Genomic DNA, 22,601 nt, shown 5'->3' with positions numbered 1-22,601 from the left:
TTTCTGGCTCTTTGCCCTTGCAAGTTGCTGAGGACCTACTGAACCCCAGGGAGGGAGAAGGGAAAGACACCTTAATAGAATCATAGAACAACCAGGTTGGAAGAGACCCACCGGATCATCGAGTCCAACCATTCCTATCAAATTCCATTCCTTCAGGAGATGGGATCCTGCAGTAAGTCACAGCCTCGGTGCAGGGAGCCCGAGCTCACGTTTTGGCTCAGCAAAGGACACCACAGACGGTGCCTTGGAGCCCCTTACCTGGGCAGGGCATCCCCACCTCTCCCACCTGTGACAATCCGCTGCTGAAGACGATGCAGAGAGAGGACCAGAAGAGACGAGCTGTGACCCGGGCTGGCCTCGCGTCCCCGCCAGCGGCACCAGCCCAGCCCAGACAGGCAGCCTGCCACGCCGCTGTTAAATACGACGGCCACTTGCTCCCTGCTGGCACTCCAGATGAAGTCACCAGCTGATGTAACGGTGCCTGAAGGGCTGCTGGGTCTCACAGTGCTGTCCTGCTCACAGCAGGGAGCTGAGCCTGTTCTATCCAACTCCTTCCTCCACAAAAAATACATCAGTAAACACCTCAACTCCAAACTTTTCAGCAGCTTCTTAGACTTTGCTAGCTGGAGGTGCACCAGGGGTGAACATGGGTGATCCCCAAGCTCCACAGGAACTGAAGAGTAAACCCAGATCCATCAAAGTCCCCTACAGAGCACGAGAACAAGTGCTGCAGTTCAATGCCATTAGGCTAAAGTTCCCTTTGCCAATTAACTGGGTTTTAATTAACGCAACTCATCGCTCCTCCAGCCAACAGCAGAGGTGTGGAACGCAATACCAATAAGCAGATTTAATCTTTCCAAAGCAATCCCATCCTGAACGGCTTCTCGTTCTCTCTCTCTCTGTTTCCTCACCCTGCAGAGCCCCCGGCAGCTCGGGGCTGGCAGCAAACCCTCTCCTGGCAGCCCAGTTCCCACGCTGAGACCGCAGGCAGCTCCTCAGCACCAGAACCACATGACATGCATGTGTTTTCATTTTCTGTTTGTTCAGTGTAGTTTTGCTAAAGGCTTTTTCTTACCATCAAGAACGCACTTGCTTTTGCCATTATTACCTTTAGGTTCTGCATGAGTTCGCATCGTTCCCTGGATGTTCTGTGTGGTGCTGGCTGCTGGTTCTACCCGCAGCGGCTACAAAGCTTTACAGACTTGCCTTATTGTGTGAGGAGGGATGCTCAGGTCCTGCTTATCCAGAGGTGGTGAGACCATTGCCCCCACGAAGCTGCAGGAGCAGGAATCGCGACTCGAGCACACGATGAATCGGACCCACTGAAAGCAGAAGAGGGAAAGGTGAAGGAGATGCTTGCAGTGACCACTTGTCGCACACAAGATTCTCATTCTGCAGCTTGGATATTATCCTGAAGAAGGGAAACATGCCTCGGCTGGCTCAGGCCAGGCAGAGCAGCTCTGCCCATGCCAACTTTGCACACTCTTGTGGGCAGACAGATATTTCACAGCCTCTGCAGCCTGCATGCTCTCACCCGCAGGCTACGCTGCAGCCTGAACAAATCCAGCAGCCAAGCATCCACCTGCCCTGCAGAGCCTTCTGGCACAGGCTCTTCCACCCCATTAGCTTCTCTTCTCCCCAAGGGGCACGGGAGAGGCAAGGGTCAGCAAGATCTTCATCAGCTGTCAGAGCCTGCGGTTCCTGCAGATGCTTTTCGTGAACCTCTGCCCTGCTCTCCTGCCTCTCTTCTGTTCTGCAGAACTGGGGATGCAGCCCCCAGGATTTCACCCCAGCTGTGAGCAGCCCACATGAGTAAGAAAGATGCTGTTTCCTCTAGGAATAGCTCTAATGGGGGCTTGTTTGAAATATAAGGCTCTCCAAGGCAGGTGTTGCCCATCTCAGCCCCCTCTGCAGCGTCCACAAAGGTCAATGATGCTCCCAGCAGGACACAACCTTACCTGCAGCCACCCCAAATAAATCTCTGCTCCGCTCTTCACCTTCCAGAAGGGTCAGTGAAGCCCGTGCAAGAGGCAGTAGAATTTTCCATTTCTGGTCCTTTCTAATGACCCAGGAGAGAAACGTTGCGTTTGCAGAACCATTTCACAGTGTGTGTTTCCCTGGGGACACATCCTTGGCAGGGCTTTGGGTCTATCAGGTGTGAAATCTACTTGCAGTTGAGGTCCTGCCAGAAAGTTATCCACCTGCAAAGATGTATAGGTCTCTTGGTTCCCCATAAAGGCTGCCAAAGGCCTGGAAAAATTAACTCCATGCACTCAAGGGGAGCTTTTAGTATTTCTGTGCATTTAACGTGACAGGATTGCACCTAAATCTGCCATCGCTCAGCCCAGCAGCTTCTCACTCAGCAGGGAATAGGTGTATCGAGTAGTAGGTGGATAATCCTGCCAGCCTTGTCTTGCAAGATGTTCAAATTAGAGGCTAACAAAACTGAATCCTTTCTTAGGAATTAAAAAACGGGGCTTCCTCCAGGCAGCAGCATCATTTTTCAGTGCTGGCTGCACACTCAGACTGACCTTCTTCCTCTCAGCAGTTATGGCCAGTGCTGCTAACCAAGAACATCTGCCTCAAAGCTCACTCATACATCCTATATAGTCCACATTATGAATCCTAATTAATTATAAATTTGAATTAAAATGTAATTACAGCCCTAACATGTAAATAAACATGCTGGCTGTAATTATGAAAAGCTGCTATGAAGTATAGATCAGATAGTTAAAGGGAAAACCACCTCAGAGAGCTCCTACCCAGGTCAAGACAGAAAATGCAAGATATTCCCACAACCAAACATCAATTCAAGTGTCCGTGGGGTAAGAAGGAAGGATGGGGATAGAAGGACAGGACTGCCTATGCTCTGTTCTCCTGGCAGCACCAGCAGGGTCTGAACCCATGAGCATCGCTGAGAGAGACAGTGTCATTTTATAATCTGCCTTCTCCTGGCATGAGAAAGCATTAATGCAAAATACTAATGGCAGGATTGGACACATTAAGTCTGTTATACATCAATATTTTGGTCTGTACACAAAAGGGGGAGTATAAAGGTTTCAGCCTGAAAAGCATCCAGGGAACAGAGCTTTTAAAGGTAAAAAAAAAGCACATTGTAGACAAAAATGAGGAGCTGAACCATCAGCTGGAAACCGTTCACACAACAAATGGGTCTGGAGTTGAACTCTAGCTCATGGATGTGACTAATTGCTCGCCTCCATCTACCTTGGGCTGCACCCGACTGCACCTGAGCCCCTTTGTTCCGCGCTGAAATGGAGTTTGTGCTGTTAAGCGATAGATCCAGGTGAGGCAGGAACAGCCAAGATGCAGATGGCAAACATGAGCCATAAAGCACAGCCCTGGGTAAACAACGAGCCAGTTTCCCTCCCCTCCCCGCAGTTCATGGTCAGCAGAAGCGTCTGGAGGGGGAAAAACCATCTCCAGCCCAATTCCATCTGCATTTTATCTTTATCTAGCCACTATTTATCTACTAAACATCTTTTCCCATTACCACAGCACTAAGCCCCAGCCCGGACACCAACACCCCCAGCGTTTCTCCCAGCTGAGTGCAGCTACTGTTGTGGATAAACAGCAGAGAGATGCAGAAAAACAGGGCAGAGAAATAGGCTGTTATTTCCATCCTAATTCCAACGCAGCTGATCAACATGTTTGTTTCCCCAGGCGTAGTTTGATAACACAGCTTTGCAAAAGGACCGAAGTTAGCACTTTATTAGTAATTACATCAATAAATCAAAGGCAAACTGTTAGTAAAGTGACATCTATGATGTTTTCAGCCAAGTTCAGAACTGAAGTCCTCTATGATGGGGAGGAGGCAGCTATGCAGGGTTTCTACCAGCAAGGATACACTCACACACAGCAGCCTCAGCCAGATCTTGCTCACTCCCATTTTCCAAGCTCAGTCAAGATTCCACTTTCACTTCTTGAAGCCCTTTGGGATCCAATTAATCAGGATTACACAGAAAAAAACAAGTCCTATATTTTAAATACTGCACCAGTGACAGCATCCAGCAGAAAGAGCTTGATGGCCAGGGTGGGCTGCAGCTCATTATTTGTAGCCTTTCCTCTCTGAGGTGGAAAGGGAATGCATCGCCTCACAAAATCTTAATATTTCCACAATAGATATTTGACATTTTCCATAAATGTTAGTAATGGCCCCACAAAAACCTCTGAGAGAATTTAATATTAATAAATAACAGGTTTTAGTATTAATAAAGAATTCTTGTCTAATTACTCCAAAAAGCACTGAGCTAAGGAGGAAACCAAACTGCACGTGCGAGCATCAACCCTTTCCCCCTTCTCGTTTGACAGAACAAATGAAACAAAATCCAGAAAGGGAGCCCTCGGGCATCCCTGCAGAACGGCTGGGTTGGGTGCTCCTTCACCGGCTTCTGCTCGGTGTCCACTTAGCATCTGTGGCTGCCTCTTAGGTACTATGACCATCAAACCCATACGTATATTTAGGAAGCCCCAAAACCCAAGAGGGTTGCTCTCCGCAAGACCCGAGGCCAGCGCCGAGACCCAGTGATGGGCTGGCAGGTGACACGCAGCATCCCCAGCAGTTCAGGGGACGTGACTCAGTAGCACTCGCTCAACTATTATTCTGTGCTGGTAGTGCCTAATTAAATGCTAATGAACCAGAGGACAAGGCGTTCAAAATCCCGCACTGTCAGTCACAGAATAGGAAGTTTTTTTCTTGCTGCAAACGCCACGCAGCAGCCTGAGCCCGACCTCTGCCTTCGCTGCAATATTCATCAGCTAAAGCCAGAATGAAACTGCATGAGGGGCGTTAAGTATTTTGATGCTCATTCTGCCATGGACACCAGCTGCACAATGAAGAGGGACTGACCAGGACCTGGTTACACAGCAGGTGTTATTTCATAGAATCACCAGGTTGGAAAAGACCCACCGGATCATCAAGTCCAACCATAGAATCATAGAATATTTGCATATTTAACTCATTCGTTAAAGACACCGAGTTACCAATAAATCACTCCTAACAGAATACTGGAACCAATTTTGTGCTATTTCAGCCTAAAGATTGTTTTTCTTACTGAATTCCTGGCATTAGATGATTTGCAGATGCAAGAAAATATCATTTTTTCCCAATGCCGGGGAAAATTCCACTTTTGTCATCTGTGAGATTATGAGTCAGCCCCACACTCGCAGGGGAGGAAGAAAAAAGTTAATTTCTGCACTTACAAACACCTTTAGGAGTTACTCCTCTCTGTGCAGCACAGCGGCAGCTGCACAGATGAATTTCAGACCTGCCTGTCCCTTTGCCACTCAACTCACAGAATGGTTTGAGTTGGAAAGACCTTGAAGATCATCAAGTCCAACCATTGATTGGACCCTGCTAAGTCCATCACCAGACCACATCTTCAAGCACGACATCTACTCATCTTCTAAATGCCTCCAGGGATGGTGACTCAACCACCGCCTCCCCGGGCAGCCTCTTCCAATGCTTGACAACCCTTTCAGTAAAGAAATTCCTCCTAATATCCAACCTGGAGACCATTTCCCCATGTCCCATCACCAGCAACCAGAGCGTAACTGCTCCAGGGTCTGCTCTGCGTTCAGTTCAGGACCCAGCACTGCAGCTGAGGGCTTGTAAACAGATTTGCCTCCCTCCTTTTTCACTCCAGCAAGGTCTGTCAACCTTTGCAAAATGAAAGGGAGGCAACGAACAAAGACTTTTGACATTTGTCATGTTTTCCTCAGACCGGAGCTGGTTATTGTCCCAAGCCCTCCAGGGAAAGCAGGAGCAGCTGGTGTTACAGGAACACTATTATTTTCACCCTTCAAAAAAAGACATTTCCATAAAGGCCAGAAAACACAGCACACATGACAACATATTTCTGCGCAGTCAGTTTTGCCCCCTGACAGGGAGGTATTTCTCTGTCAATAAGGTGCCTGTTGCTTTGTTTTCCTCTTGGTGTTGATTAAGGCTTTCGAGCCCCTTCTCCCCACCCCAAGTCACGGTGAAGCGCGGCTCCTGATGGCTCCCAGCAGCACAGCCCCTGCTGGGACACCTCCAGGCTCCCTTTGGCTGGGGGACAGGAGGAACCGAGGGGCAGGAGCGAGCGGGAAGCACAGAGAGGGTAGCAGGAGGCCCCATTCCTGCATCCCCAGGGATCCCAGCGCACTGTCCAGGATCAGCAACAGGGACTCGTTGCCCGTACATCTCAGCAGGACCCCACGGCCTCTCAGGGCACACACCACCGAAGCCACCACACTGCCCTCAGCCCTCACATGAAAGAGAGAAAGCCCTTTCCACTCCCTTTCCTAGGGCCCTGGGCAGCCCCTGCCCCAGCTGAGGGCAAGAGCATCCCAGAAGCATCACCACCTGCAGGGATTTACTTGTCTCTCTTGCCTGTCTTCCCTTCAGAAATCAAATTTGCTCTGTTCTGTCCTGTCAGTAACACACAGATCCCCTGGGTGAGGCTCAGGGGGGCTCTGGTGGTCATTGACCCCCTTCACCTTGCAGAGAGAGCAAAAGCCGTTAACCCTCACTGGGGGAGGAGAGAGGCTGGGGGATAATATCATTAGTCTGCTCTTGCCTCTGCCTGGTAATATCAGAATGGGATATCTGATCAGAAGAATCATAGAATCACAGAATCACAGATTGGATTGGGTTGGAAGGGACCTCCAAGCCCATCCAGCCCCACCCCTGCCCTGGGCAGGGACACCTCCCACTGGATCAGGAGCTCCAAGCCCCATCCAACCTGGCCTTGAAAGCCCAGCTCTCTCAGCCTGGGCTCGTACGGGAGCTGCTCCAGCCCTCTGGAGCACCTACACTCGCTCAGGAATGCTAAAACCCATTCTCACGTCCAAAGATCAGCTCTGGAGGTCCACCGCACGGCTCTGAACGTGGAAAGCCTCCTGGCTCCCCTCCGAGCCATTACGTCCTGCCGGCAGTTTGCAAGGGGCTGATCTAACAAGGCGTTAGAGACAAATAAAATACAGGAGAAAGGAATTGACTGAGCGATTCATTCCGAAAAATACTGTAACAGGAGAATTTTAAGCAGAGCGAACCAGAGCAATTTTAATAATATTAAGCTTAATTTGACAGCAAAATGAGTGAATACAAAAAAGCAGCGAGAACCCAAATATATATAAACCATAAGGCATTGTGAAAAGAATATGATTAAGCTTTCAAAGTTATACATTCAAAATTTAGGCAGTGCTGGGAATGAGGCCTTTTTCTTCTCTGGTTAAGAAATATCCTACCATATAATCACATAACAAAGACGATGTAATAATTTGTACAAAAGGAGCTGATGCTTGCAAGCTGCGTGCTGGCTTTCATCTGCTTCCCAGTGCGCAAAGCTCTGCAGCACTGGTGGCACTGGTGACAGAGCTTCAACATCACCTCCCACTGGATCAGGGGCTCCAAGCCCCATCCAACCTATTCTTGAACATCTCCAGGGATGGGGCAGCCACAGCATCCCTGGGCCAGGGCCTCCCCATCCTCACAGAAAAACATTTCTCCCTAAGATCTCATCTCAATCTCCCCTCTTTCAGCTCAAAACCATTCCCCCTCATCCTGTCCCTACCCTCCCTGATCAAGAGCCCCTCCCCAGCTTTCCTGGAGCCCCTTTCACTGCTTTACGTCCAGCTGGTTCGTCTTACATTGTCCAAACTATAAATGACTTGCTGCTTGGCTGGGAAATTGGACTCCTGAATATCGGTACGAAGTCCAGATCACCTGAGCCAACCTCACAGGGTTACTGTAAAAATAAATACGAAGATTCCCAGTACATTTCCTGCATTAATTTTCATAGCGACAGCAATGAAAATAACAGCAAGGATGCGTGACTGTCAGAGAGCGATTACGTGTGTTAGCAGCTCATCGGAGCATCGGAGAGACTCTCAGGAGAGGAGCTGGCTGGACACGGACCAGCAGCTCCCAAAAGGGCTCTGGGAATCGACTGGCACTGCTCCTCTTTGCCCATTCAAAACTGCCCTCACGGTCAAGCCACCTCGTAATTCATTTCAAAGATGATGATGGAGCAAAAAGAAGGCTGGGGCTGTGACAAATCACTGTGTTTTGCACGGCGAGTGCTAAATAATACAGCAAGGTCAGTCACTAAGAGGTCTTTTCATCCTCTGGGCTTGGTGTTTACACTTCAGAGGTCGTAGTGACTCTCATCGCTCACTAAATGTGTCTGGAGAAGGACTATTGACGCTCTCATTAGAAAGGACTATTAGATACTCCTACATGGGTGGAAATAGAGGTTGGATTATGTTCATAGACTAATTGGGGTTGGAAGGGACCTTAAAAAATCACCTGGTTCCACATCCCTGTGATGGGCAGGGACACCTCCCACTAGATAGAGTTGCAGGGTCTGAGGAGCCAGGAGGGCTGGGCTGACTAGAAGCCTGCCAAAGCTGGACAGAACACCAGACCACATCTTCAGAGCATCATCGTATGAAAATAAAGCTTTTTAGTCTCTCATTTTAGGCTAAATCATGTAATTTCTCATGTATGAATGTAGCTGGCAGCAGCTGGTTGATACCAGCCCTTCCCTCTCCCCCCCCAGCTATTAAGGGCTTCTTAAGCTTCATTTGTAAAATAGCTGTATTGATCACCATAATTATCATAGATAATTGCTTGATAATAATGGCATTCCTGATAAACTGCTCCTACCATGAAATCCACTGCAGTGGCTTTGTCACTTCTCTGTGGGTGACACTTGCAGCAGTTGATCAATTGCTGCTTCATGTTTTAAAGCTTAACTGGTTTGCTGTGGGGACTTTCTTTTTTTAAAGGATTGGGGAGGAGAACCAGAGTGAGTTCAGAGTGATATTTCCACACAAACTGTGACCATCAATATTAAATAAGCATTCAGCTCTAGCCGTTTAGATGATGGAGAGAGAAAAGCAAAGCAGGGAGGTGGCTTTTCTCCCACCAGCCCTCAGCACTCTGTGCTCTCAGCTCTTTGTAGCAGCCACCAGAGCTCAAGGGGCTGATTCAGCGTGGGACCACGTACCTGCAGCCTCCCTGGTGCTGCCAGCCCATCTGACAGGCTCTTTCCTTGAAAGCATCGCCCTGTTTCTTGGTCCAGGCATCCTCTCGCTGCTCTGTAAGCACGGGACACTCCTTGGGGTACGTTGCACTGGGAGACTGCACGACACAGGGTGGCAAGAGAGCAACGGCACTGCACACACTGATAAATAAACAAGGATACGATCACTACAGTGCTAGTTTACCACTATGTCGCATAAACAGTAATAATAACAACAACAGCAGCACAATATCGCCAGATCCCACAGGGATTAAACATCAAATTATTCTTTGGCATGGGTAGGATTAGCAGCAATAATAACTTTATGATTAGAGTCTAAAATTGCTGCTAATAGTGACTGATTATGCCCCTGCAGAGGAAGAATTATAAGTGCTTAATGACAAATAACCTTCCAAAACTTGCTAGTAACATAAAGCAGGAAAGTATTGACAAGACCAATGATGGTTTGCTGGTACGGGGCTGCAAGTTTTGTGGACAGAGCAGGAAGGTGAGGGAGGACGCAACATCGGTTTCCAGTAGATAAAACAGTTGCTTGTCTCCATACCCACAGCTCCCAAAGCTTCAGGGGAAACTTAAACTTATGAGTGAAAAGGGAAAAAAACCAAACACCCTTCTTGAGTCATAGAATCATAGAATAACCAGGTTGGAAGGGACCCACTGGATCATCGAGTCCAACCATTCCCATCAAACACTAAACCATGTCCCTCAGCACCTCGTCCACCCGTCCCTTAAACCCCTCCAGGGAAGGGGACTCAACCCCCTCCCTGGGCAGCCTCTGCCAGGGACCAATGAGTCCCAATGAGTCCCTGCTGTGCAACAGAACAAGGCAGACTCTTCTCTCTGCATGGAACTTTTATCCCTTTCAAGCTGAGACGGTGTTTATTTGAAGTTATTTTAAGTGGGACTTGGCACAGCCCTGCCTTTCTGCCACTTCCCAGCTCATTAGGTTTGTCTTTATGAAGTTTGCCAGCTCCTCGGGGCTCCTCTCGACGGGCTGGTTTTTCTACGTGTTTATTTTCTCCCAAACTGTTATCACCTGGCAGCACACGACAAGGCAGGGGCTGCAACCTCACCCTGTTGCACGACGCTGGGAGTGAAAGAGAGAGACAATCCTGGTGGGAATCCCCACCGCTCGCTTGCCGCAAGGTTAGAGGCATGGAGCAACCCTCTGGACAGACACCAAGGGTGTTGGAAATGTTCTCCAGAAGGGCATTTTCTCTGTGTGTCAAGGTAGGTGAGGGACCTTCAGGGAAGAACGTTACCCCTGGGGACGAGGTTTTACATACCTGTGTACAGCGTGGCCAGACATAACACAGCTAAATACAAAGAGAAAGATAATTCCAGCATCCTTTCGTGATGAGACCAACTTCTCTGTGTCCAAAGAAAAATTTTTAACAAGAAGAACCACTGTTTCACCCAAGCAAGAAATAGTGAAGGGACATGATTATGGGCTGGGAGCAATTACAAAGAGATTTAGTGGGGAAGCTGCTGTGACAGGAGCTAAGAGGGACTGACTCTCCTCTACGTGCTGCCTGAGACTTTTTGTATGACAGAAAAACATTATTTATTCCTGCTTACTGCTGTACTCATGTGCATTCCCTCTTGGCTCATCTCTTCCCTGTCTTTCAGGTTGTCTGAAAACATCTGCGTTGGCAGGATCTGCCAAAACAGGCTCTTGCTCAACACGACGCTCTAACGCTGCTGTGGTGCAATGATGTGCCTCCTTCTGACTCTCTGGTTACTGCTTCCACACGACCCGCAGCAGCCAGATCCATTCAACAAGGTAGGAAGCCTGGAATTCCATCAGTCAGGGACAAAGACTGGATTCACCCAGTGATCTCTACGCTTGCCAGAGTGCATTAATTCAATTACATATGCAAATATAACCGCTGCAAACACACCGCGTACCGCTGCGTGTGCAAATCCAATCAACAGGCACGCTGATTACAGCCAGAAAAGAAAATAAATGTGGGACCCTGCGTGCAACATTTCTCTGTGCAAGCTTGAAATTCGCAGTCAAAGGTGCAACTGTGTAAGAGCACAGCGGCGTGAAGAACATTCACATAATTATGGCACCTATGGTGTTTGATAGGAATGGTTGGACTCGATGATCCGGTGGATCTCTTCCAGCCTGGTTGTTCTATGATTCTATGATTCTAAACACAACTGCTAAAGAAAAATGAAATGAATTGGTGAAGCCTGCATACCACATCCTCTCCACCTCCCCTGCCACCTAACTACTATTTGAACACAAGCACACAGCTATTTGGCCAAGTCCATGTCTGTTCATGGTCTGAGAGATCTTCCATTTACAAAACACAATAATTTTACCCAGCACTTGCCCTCCACGAGCTGGCTTCGCTTGCTCAGAAGCTGCCAAGGAGAGAGGAAGGCGGGCAGGAGGGATGCAGCTGAGCGTGTCCCGGGTGTCCTTCGCTGGCTGCTGAGCTCTGCAGATCCCAACCGCAGCCGATCGGATTGGCGTGGGGTTTGCCTTGAAATGTCAGGTGCCTGGGTCCGTTTTTACAAACAGCTTTGCACGTCTCCGCGTTCGCCTCAGGAGAAACGCAGAGGCGTTTTTTGTTGAGGTCGGAGTAAGGACTCAAAGAGCTCATGCACAGGGTGCCAGCTGCAGGGAGGATAGTGCCCTGCTAGACGTGCCGCCTGGTTTGTCTCTCCTGTGCAGAAAAGTGGCTGAGTACAAGCTCAAGCATCATCCCCTGGACACAGAAGGAATCTGCTCTCTGAGGAACAGCCAAATTCTTGGTTTTGTTGGATTCCGTTGGCAGATCTGGTAGCTCTCACTGCCTAGCTAGAGACATTCCAGGTTGGGAAAGGGGATCATAGAATCATGGAATGATTTATGTTAGAAGGGACCTCAAAGCCCATCCAGTTCCACCCCTACCACTGGATCAGGGGCTCCAAGCCCCATCCAACCTGGCCTCGAACCCCTCCAGGGATGGGGCAGCCACTACTGCCCTGCGCAACCTGTTCCACGACTAATCCCTGTGACCAGATGCAGCTGCCAAATACCCACACCAGCTGCAGTTCCCTTTTGCCTCATGCCTGGTGTTCCATCAAGGCTGTAACAAGCACTGGACCGTTTCATATATTTGAAGACAACCTTTCCAACAGGATGCTCTGAGAAGCTCTGCAATATCTCTCACGGTATCACTCACCTTATGCACACAGAGAAGTGAAATTTGGTCAGGGAGAGATTTATAAAGCCCTGATTCTAGGATGCTGCCTATTCCTGCCCCTCTGTGTCCCCAGTGAGGGTTGGGTGGCACTTACGGATTCAAGCCTAGAGGGTGAGTCTGGCAGGAGGTTCAAGCTGCTGGGTTTTACGTTCCTCCTTATTGCTGCATCTTCTTTCATTTCCCCTTCTCTGGGAAGAATTTCAGATAAACACTGCTTGACATTTTGAAGTATGAAGGTTTTCGCTCCCTGTAATTACTCCAAATCTCCAAGAAAGCCTTTGGCAACTCTCATTCTGGATTTCTCTGGGCAGCTGGAGTCCCTTCCTTTTTGTCAGGGGTGGAAGCTGCATGTGCTTGTTGTCTCTCCCTAGGATCTGAATTACAGTAAGGGCTGAAATGCTCCCCCAGTAAAGTACCGACTGCTGCTGAGGAACATAAGGGGTTCAAGGCCAGGCTGGATGGGGCTTTGAGTACCCTGATCCAGTGGGAAGTGTCCCTGCCCATGGCTGGGGGTGGAACCGATTGATTTGTTCACAGGATTAATAACGAAATATAAGCTGATGGTAACTTCTCACTGCATCTTCCCATTGCCCCTCCATCTGTCTCAAAGCCAACATCAATCAGATACTTTGCATGATGGTTCAGGCTCTAAAATTAAGATAACAACAAAAAAACAGAAATAAACCAACATAAACTGGCTAACAGACAATGAGTGGCCTGTGGCAAAATAGGGAAGGGGAAATTTAAGGGCTTCTGGTACTCATGTAGCACTTGGTGAAGCCCCAGGTATTGAAAACCACGCACTGCACACAGTACTGATGCTTAGGGCTTTGCTCTGGTGTCCCAGCTGGGCAATTCGAGCTCAAGGTGCTTATCGAGCTGTACTAAGCCACAAAATGAAATGTTGATGTGCAGCAGTCTGAAGGACAGGGGCTGGATGTCACTGTGGTACCGAGGCAATAGGTAAAGTTTGACATTAGGCTGTCCAGACTGGGGAGAAGGAAAATCTGTTTCCTTGCTTGCTGGTTGCTCACGGGTTAGGGATTATCTAGCTTTCCTGTGAGACTCTCTGCAAGTACATTTCATTTTATCGATTGCTTGCTAACTTTGATTTATTTACTGTACCCCAGACAGCCCGGCCGATGAGTTTGGCTTCTTTGGCTCCAGCCGGCTGGAGAACTGGACCCTACAGACCTGTTCCTATCTCCCAACCCTCCTGCCAGAGCCATTCCTAAACCCCTGACCCATCCCATTTTAATCTGAGCTCCTTTTTCTCATCTTCGTCCTGTCTCGAGTAAGTGATGGAAAAGGAGTTGCGTGTAGAGGGCTGTAATTGATGGGCTCTGCCTGCAAGACTATTTACGCTGGTATCGTATTTAACCTGACGTGCAACCAGACTGTGGCAGCTGGGAGCTGTGATTCACGGCCCACACGAGACCCCCAGTAGCCCATAAGCAGGGACTCATGACTCTTCCACTTAGCTAATCAAATGGAAATAGAAGAAATTAAGTCTTCAATTAATCTTCCCCTCTCTGTGAGGCTTGCCAGTGGTGCCAAATAGAACCACATCAATTTGCCAGCAGCCAACAAGGAGAGGAAAACAGGCTGGGAAGAGGCAGATCGGATATTTTGCCAAAATATCATCAGAAAGACAGAGAGAAAATCCAGGTTGTGGCTTAGGCTGTAACTAAGAAGTTAATTTTCAGGTGTGCAGGGCAACGCTTCCAGCTATCGGGAGCTATTTCAGAAGAATAAAGTTCAGCAGAATCCCTGGCACATCCACAAATGTAAAAACGGGTCTAAAAACTCAACACTTGTCCCACAGCTTGGTCAGACCAAGCCCATCACAAGATCAAGGGAGGAGAAAGGAAGCTCATCGATGCCCAAGGGAGCAGCCAGGGTGGTCGGGGAGGTTGGCACGAACATTGCTGCCAGCGATGATGTGCGTAAGGATGGTGTTGTACCACCCTCCTCTACAATCTGTGGGCATGAAGTAGATCTCCTTTACCTCTAGGTGGCTTCACAGCTCAGGGCACTAAACTGGATTTAGTCAGAGATGGAATAATAGGTTTATTCTTAGAAAAATCAATCAGAGGACAGTTCGTTTGTTTTGATGGTTGGCTGCCAAAGGCAATGAAAAAAAGTTACAGGAAATATGGAATTAGCTTCCATCATCCGAGTTTATGAAGTTACATAACTATAGATGGCTTTACCGGGCATTATTTTCCATGAGGATGAATTGGTGCTGCCAGGTTCCATTAGGTGAGTGGAATTAATCTGAGTGAACAAGATTCACAGTTTCTCCCTGTTTGGATTCAATTGCTTTGATCTTTATCGAGAAGGAGGATTGATTTTACTAAAACTGGTACACAGAGAAAGCCCTTTTTCTCATTTGCTGATGAAGTACCCAGTCAGGGCCTGGATGAAAGCACCTCCGGGGTCTCTCAAACTGTCCTGCCCACCTGGAAGTTTGCTTTTGATATTCACACTGGTCTTGGCTATCCCAGCGATAGACTTTCAGTTTTGATGGGAAATCCAGGAGTGGAGAAAGCAAACAACTGTCTTGGCTATCTCCTGGATTTCCCATCAAAACTGAAAGGATTGCTTTCAAGCTAAAGAATAAACTTACCTAGAAAAGCATCCCTCCACCAGCCTGAAAGATGAGATCTGGCACCTGAATGATTGCTGGCTCATGCCTGTGTAGGTTTAAAGGTTCTCTTGTTTAATCATGCGAGACAGCAGCAGGGCCACCATTGGTTTTATTAAGATGCATTATTAGTAAGAGACCAGTGCTTCTACGAGGCTCCCCCAGAGAGGACCTGATGAGTTTAGGAGAGGCCCTGACTTTCTGCCTGTAAATTACAGTCCCAACTGGACTGCTTGGTGTTGAGCTTCACCTGTCCTTCCCACTCTGCTCGCTTCTCTTTTAGAACGAGAAGAACAAGGTGAGGATATCGCCGTTCATTAATGAGCCATATCACAGAGGTGGCTCTCCTCTCATTCCTGCTGCACTCAGAGCTGGAAATGAAATCTCCATGAAGAATTTGGCTGCGGGTTGTGAAAGAAAAGGCTGAAATCGCCAGCACTGCCCGGTAGACACGCAGCCTCGGGTGGAGGCAGCTCCCAGCAGTGCTCTCCCTCTCCAAAGCCAGCATCCACACGCAGCTGGGTGAAGAGTTCTCCCTTCTGCCCCCACACACAGATAAACGTGGGCTGGCAATTAAAGTCCGGATTTTAAAGTATAAATGAGTTTGCGTTTGACTGCCGTGCGTCAGTCACACATCATGTATATGCATGACTCTGCCTCCAAACCACCCCAATCCACACGAAGCAAAGGCTGATCCTCCTCATGTGAGAGACATCTCCTGATTCCTGGTCAACACCCGGACCTTCCTTTGTTTTCTTACCTTGCCACAACTGAAAATAACCAGACTGAGTCCTGGAGCAAATAGTCTGAGGGCAGCAGAACTAGAAGAGTGCGTGCTCGTACGTGCCCTCTTATTGGACACTTGACAGGGTCCTGGGCCACCTCATTTAAACTATATATCACCTAAGAGACTCAGATGATCGCTGAGGTCTCTTCTAACCTGGCATTCTATGATTCTTGTGTCTCTCATCGCCAAAGCTACCCTGGCCATTAACTGTGAGATCAATAGGAAAGGACACGTGTTCTTTCACCCGCACTGACTCACCTTCATCCTCCATTTAGAGGGAGGTGTTTCTGAGCATGGCAGCTCTCCTGCAAGTTCAGCAAGAGATTTCAGTAGATGTAAACATTTTCTCTTGATTATAAACATACGGTAAAATAGAAACATGCACAATTGCGTAACACTGCATTCATTTCCCAAGCTAATTTTCTTTCACAGCTACTGAAGCAACTGCTTGTGGAAATTATTCAAGGCAGGCATAGGGAAATCAGGCCCTGGACTGATTGCCTTCATGCAGTTTGATTACAATTATCCCTTTTGTCATTATTTATATAGTTGGCTTCATTTCTTTATGGGCATCTTAGCACTTCTTTCATCTGAGTGTTTGTACCAAGACCTGACCATACCAATTAAGTCATTAAGCCATCAGCCACGCCAGATGTCGCTGGGGTGGAGAGCACCATGCCTTGTTCTGACCTCTGCTCTGCTGCTCTTTGCAGATGAAACCCCACCAGCAGGGAGGTACATGTCTATACATTAAATCAATGGCTACAAAGGATGAGGACATAAAATTATCACTAAGGAGCCTTGCAAGACACCTTCCAACCACGATTAATGTTTGTTTGCCAATGAATTAGGCAAAGAAACATATCCTTCCATTCAGCTTGCCCCATGGTAAGGAGACATCAACACCTTGCACTAAGTCTTAGACAGGGGCCAAGGAACCTCTGCTGTGGGGAGGCGCAGAGACACCTTCCAGGGAGGTGAAAGCCTGGATGGTCAAGGCAGACAAAAGATTAGAGGAGAAGAGGAGATGCAGAGAGGTGGAGTGGAAGAGGTCCCGCGTAAGAGTTTCCACAGCATCACTTTGAAGCACTGGGTGATATCTACAGATTTCTGCAACTGCAGCTACAATGTGTTTTTAGAGACTTGCATAAAACAGACCAGAACGCAAATTAAAGCCTCAAGATGACATAAAACATTCTGCAGATTTGTGCAGGAACAAAGGAAACAAACTCCCAGAAGAGCAAACCACGGAACAGCTGAAAATAAAAGCAACCTCCCTTTCTGTAAACCTTTCCAGTAAGAACTGAGCACTGTTGTGATCTATACCACACTCAGCTGCTCTGGAAACGTTGCTGCTCTCACAGTGGCAGCAGCATTTTCATTGTCACAGTCAAATGGTCGAAAATCTCTGCCTCAAGGGCAAGCCTCAGATAGAATAATGCCCTGCAAGGTTTGCTAAAGGTTTTCAGAGTACCCTTACTCCATACAAACCTTACAGTTCATTTTCAAAACATTTCTGAGCCATGAAGGTCAATATACAAACACTGTTCCACTGACTCTTGGAGGCACAAGATTTTTTTTTTTCCTGCAGCCTGCAGGCTTGAATCCTAATCCTTGCTCTTCCAAGATCCACAGAGCTCATGACAAGGAGGTATCATAGAATAATTAAAATTGGAAAAGACCTCTAAGCTCACCAGTGGGTCAGTGGACCAAGAGCCACTATGGGCAGTCTCAGAAAGTCCTCTAAAAAAATTTCCTGTGCCTTATTTTAATAACACAAAAAAATAGTTATAATTTCTGTCATTTGAATTTCAAATCCAGCAGAGAGATCTACCTGATGCTTCTATTTTAAAATGCAATTCTTTCTTCTCTTTTCTTTTCAACTCCTTTGCAGAACCAAACATCATGTTTCATCTCCAAGCACCGAGATTAAAAAAAGCCAAAACAATTAGTGGGGAGCTGATGAAGGTGACAGGGTCATAATTAGTGCTGTTCCTCTACAGCATGTGTTTATCATGCCAACTGAATAAGTCACTCACCGGGTTAGACTCATGAGCTGCAGGAGCACGCATGCCTTGTGCAGCTGAAACACTGCTGGGTGGGTTCTGCAGGGGGTAAAAGTACAAGTAAAACACTTCACAGGATATTTTGTTATATCAGTGAGCAGTCATAAAAGGTTTGGCTGCTGCTGGTGACTCCGTATTACCCCAAAGTTGCTGTTGTTTGGTATTTTAAGGGTGGTTCACGCTAGGGCAGGAGCAGTCCAGGTGCTAATTCTATTCAGGCCACTCCATTCCCCTCTATTCCATCCCAAAAGCAAATGAGTTTGTGTTCTAGCATCAGAGACACTGTTGTACACAGCAGCATCTGCACCTCCACCACGAGCACAGAGGGCAGGAGCTACTGGAGGCAAAAATCCTCCTGTAACCCTCACCCAGCAACCCAAAAATAGCCTCTTGGGTGTGCAAAAGTTAAACAAACTTGCTCAGATACTTGAGACCTGGGGTCAGAGCAGGCAAAACCCAGCTCCAAGCCCTGTGCACAGCTGTTGCACCACTCATGCTCGGGGTGCAATGCATACATTTATTCCTACTGAGGATGGCAACGCAGAGTCCTGTCCTTCCCCTCAGCATCGTCCTATACCCAGGATTACCCGCAACCTCAGTGAGACCAAAGGATGCTCCCCGTGACTTCTGGGTTGCAGTCCTAAAGCTTCTGGTGATGGTGTTTTCTGCCCCAAAGGATCATCCCCAGTCAGAAGAGAAGAAAGAAACTTACCCAAAAATGCAGCTGCTGAAACCACTCAGCTGGTTTTTGAATAGAAAAGAGGTCTTGGGAGAGCTGTGAGTGGAAATCTGTCTAATCTGATGCCTAGTGAGCTTTCCAAGAACTCTTTGTAAATCCCTTCTTTTCTTTTCTTTTCACCCTCCCCTCTCAAGCCCTGACAGAGTCTGGTTTGGCTACTGGGTGCTTACAGTATTTTACAAGGACTTGATTAAGCTGCTTAAAACTATTTTGCCTTCCTGTATTCACAGCTGAAAATGAGCAGCAATTACCCGGGGAGGACTTCCCTGTGCGAATCCCTTGCTAATTAGATCTTGTTAAGTGATTAGTTCCCTTCCCGTCCTGCTGTAATTTGTTATATTTTTCCCTGGTGTTGGAAAGCTGATCAGAAAAAAAGAAACAACCAGCAACTATTATTTGATTGTATGCAAATACATATCCAGGAGGAGGAGAGCAAGGGGAAAATAGGACCTGCCAAAGCATGGAATGAACATTACCTGGTGCATCCAGATGAGCACGATCTCTTACCCTGAAAATTGATTGAAAATCCAGGAGATGAGAAGGGAAAGCAACCTGTGCTTCAAGATCTATCAGCCTTCTACTGGCAGGGCAAGAAAAAACTTTCCCTGGTTAAGCAATCAGAATTGTTAAGGTTGGAAAAGACCTCTGAGATCATCAAGTCCAACACAATACCAACATGCCTACAAAATCATGTCCTGAAATAACCACACCTACATGGTTTTGAACCCCCTCCACCCAATCTAAACCTCCCCTGGTGCAACTTGAAGCCAATTCCTTTCATCCTATGAAAAAAAAATTCCTGCAACTGCAGAGGGGTTGGACTTTCTTGGAAATGACTGGATCTGTAGGAACATGTCCATGTCAATATGCTCACATAGAAGCTTTTGTGGTGAGAACTGACAACCTCGGGCAGCCTGATCTAGTGGGAGGTGTCCCTGCCCATCACAGGGGGGTTGGAAATAAATGATCTTTAAGGTCCCTTCCAACCCTATGATATTCCCTGCTTTATTGCCACATCACTTGGCCAGACTAGCGAGTCAAATGTGAACCAGCAGCATCCTGCAGTGTCATAATCCCACTGGTAAAAGCGAAAACCACTCACTAAACAGCAGCTCTGTGGCTTCTTGCTTTCACCGTCCTTTGTCACGTGTCTGCAGAAAAACACCCTGAGCAGGCAGTAATGGCTTTAAATCATAGGAACTACGTATGCCCTGCTGCAGGATGGCTTCACATTGCAGCTATTTTAATTAGAACTGGTTATATTATTGGTTTAACAAGCTGCTATTTTTTCATTGATGGCCTGCTCGGCATGCTGGGCAGAGGTGGGCTGCTTCAGAATTAATAAAAACCCTTATTTTAGAGTCCTAATCTGAAAGTATCTCCCTAATGAAGCTCATTGATACTGGCCACCAGTATTCATGCAGCCTTTTATGAGCATTGTTTAACGTTATTGAGATTTCTTTTAATAATATATGGACAAATCTTAAGGCAAAGGACACCTGGAAAGTGGAAATAGGGCTTCTCATCTCCCAACACATAACAGCAAGGCTAAAGCAATTTTCATTCATTTAGGATGCTCTATCCAGCTGTTACCATAGCATCTCAATGCCTCACAGCCCTGTCTGTCATCTGCTCGGTTTTACAGTAGGAACAAAGGACCCTTGTAGTCACCTCATCGATGCAGAGCCAAGGTGCAGCGGGACTAGGGAACAGGGCATAGAAAAGGGCTGTCAGAGCTGGGCATCAAACCCGTTTGATCCAAATCCAGACTTCAATGCGGGCTCCTTCATCCACAGAAATTTGGGAAGGCAGCATCACTAGCCCCTAACTAAAGCAAGAAGCAGCTGAAGCAAGAGCGGCTGGGACCACGGCTTCAGAAACAAACTCTGGTGCTTGATGCTTGGCTACAGACTAGTTGAACCTGCATCTAACAGTGCTGAACACTCACAGCTCCTATTCCTCTGTCAAGGGTCATTCAGGAATAGAGACAGGTCTGTCAAGTGCCATTTACGGGCTGATGCCCCAGCTCAGCTTTATCGGGGAGCTCTGGGACCTCCTTTTCCATGAGCTCGAGTAAGGCAGGGCAGTATTCACCCTGTTCAATTCCCTGTCTTTCTCTCTTTTCTGCCTTCAAAAGAGACCTCAGAAGTTACTATTAATGCCTACAAGGAAAATAATGCCCGAGTATATTGGGATGCTCAGGAGAGGTTACCTTGTGCCGACCTTATGCTTAAGAAAAGCCAGAATCAGAAGATTCCGTAGCTGAGAAGCAGGGCACATGCATCCTCTGGGAGGCGAGTCACAGCTGGAGGGATGCTGTCTGTGCACACGCTGTCACAGGATTGTGGATCTGCTTCAATTCTGGCCAGGAACAGGCTCTAGGATCACTAGCACTTGGAGAGCCACAGGCTGAGTGCAGGGGGAGAGGACAGAGAGACAGAGGGGAGATGGAAGAAAGCAGCGGAAGGGATTTGGGTTTTAAGTGAACTGGACAGACACCCCAAGATACGCTTGGAGATGTCCTGGATGATGCAAAATTCCTCGACAAGAGACTCCTGCTTCCTTTACGGCTCCCCAGCAGCCAGATGAGAACTGCCTATGCCCATGAACTGTGCTGATCAAGACCAAACTGAGCACCAGGGAAGCGTTAGCAGAGGAACAGGAATAAAATAAACGTAGCAGCTTCCCTTGTGGATGGAAGATGAGCTCCTCACAGAGACTGATGTTTTCAGCCCTGTTTACAGCAGCAGCCACGCTCCCAGCTGGAACTGAGGCCTCATTTTACAGGACACATACACACACCTAACGGAAAATATCTCCTTTTCCTGAAGAGTCTGCAGCCTAAAGCAAGAAAACTTCCACTACGCACAAGGATTGCTTCACCTCCAGTGGGATTATTCCTGCCTAGGTCTCGGTAGGCTCAAGCCTCTGGGAAGGGCAGGAACATTGTCATCATCATCTTGATTTAACTGTGGTAACTCAGAATACGAGGAGACATCGAGTTTCCCAAGACCACACGTGAAGTTTAGCATCAGAGCTGAGAACTGACTTTAAAGCAGCTCAGCTCTCCTGTTCTTTCATCAGAAACACCCACTTCTTGACTACGAGTAGTATGAAACCACCTGCCAAAGAGCTCTCTGGCATGAATATGTGTCACCTCATGTGCCTGTAAACTGGCTGGTTTCTCCTATAAACATATGAGTGAAGGAAGGTTTTTCAGGGATGAGCAGAAGGTGTCTTCTTGTGGTACCCAGCAGCACGCTTAGGAACATCTCATATCCTGAACCTTCACCAACAGCCCAAGAGCTTCAAACTTGAAGAAAGCCCAAATCCACGGACGTCGAATGAAGCGCTGCTCTTCCTCACACCCATCCCAATGTTCCCAGTTGATAACGACAATGCTGACACCCTGGAAAAATCAAACAGGCTCCAACAAACAATTGTCAAGCCTGGAAATGTAAATCCGAAGCACCAAGGAACAGCTCGCTCTCTAATGTAGAACTTTGGGAGGCTTGTCTGAAACCTTCAACCAGGTTAATATTTGTCCAGGCTGTGCTGACTGCTCACACAGCTTTGCAGCCAGCTCCTAAAGACAGAGTTTTTCTTGGTTTTGGTTCAATAAAAAGCAGCCTCTTCTCGTATTTATCTGCTGATTTAATCTAAATTACATGCGAGATGCGCTGCAGAATATCTCTGTGCAATTAGCAGTTAAACCCCTCTCTTTTTTTAATAACAGAACTATTCTGATTGCAGCAGCGATACATTCTGCAGCGTCGATGGTTAAGCCTGAAATGAATGCAAAATAAGGGGAAAAATGTGCAGATAATCCCCAGGCACCAATTTGCCTGTTTAAACTGATTTACTAACTCATGAAACAACCCTTTGCTAGTAACAGAGGGGAGAGGAGCCACTAAATGGAGATGGTTGGGACACTCTTGAGAAGATGATTTTTTTTTTTCCTAAATGTGCTGGGTTTTACAGTTTAATTGTGAGTTTCAAACAAAATTTAAGGGAGAGAATAAACAAGTCTGGTGTCTGGGATGATGGTCTTAAATGCAGGAGACCCAAAGTCAACTCCTGACTCTTGGGCAAAATTTTCAGGCTCCATCCTGACT

General features: G+C 47.4%; 2 protein-coding genes across 2 annotated transcripts in view; both read right to left on the bottom strand.

The window, feature by feature from the left end:
- The window catches only part of TMPRSS5 (transmembrane serine protease 5), a 47,214-nt gene that overhangs the window by 10,316 nt on the left and 14,297 nt on the right, over nt 1–22,601 (bottom strand). The window lies entirely within an intron of this gene.
- LOC138730872 (mucin-17-like) overlaps nt 7,592–22,601 on the bottom strand; it is a 96,216-nt gene continuing 81,206 nt past the window's right edge. The window contains exon 5 of the transcript XR_011339104.1: nt 7,592–7,624. The gene's annotated coding sequence lies outside the window, so the exon portion shown is untranslated. The remainder of the gene's footprint in view (nt 7,625–22,601) is intronic.

Source organism: Phaenicophaeus curvirostris, chromosome 25, assembly GCF_032191515.1.
Source record: "Phaenicophaeus curvirostris isolate KB17595 chromosome 25, BPBGC_Pcur_1.0, whole genome shotgun sequence".
Taxonomy (NCBI): Eukaryota; Metazoa; Chordata; class Aves; order Cuculiformes; family Cuculidae; genus Phaenicophaeus; species Phaenicophaeus curvirostris.
The sequence above is the reverse complement of the archived record's forward strand: the minus strand, read 5'-3'. Positions and strand labels throughout refer to the sequence as shown.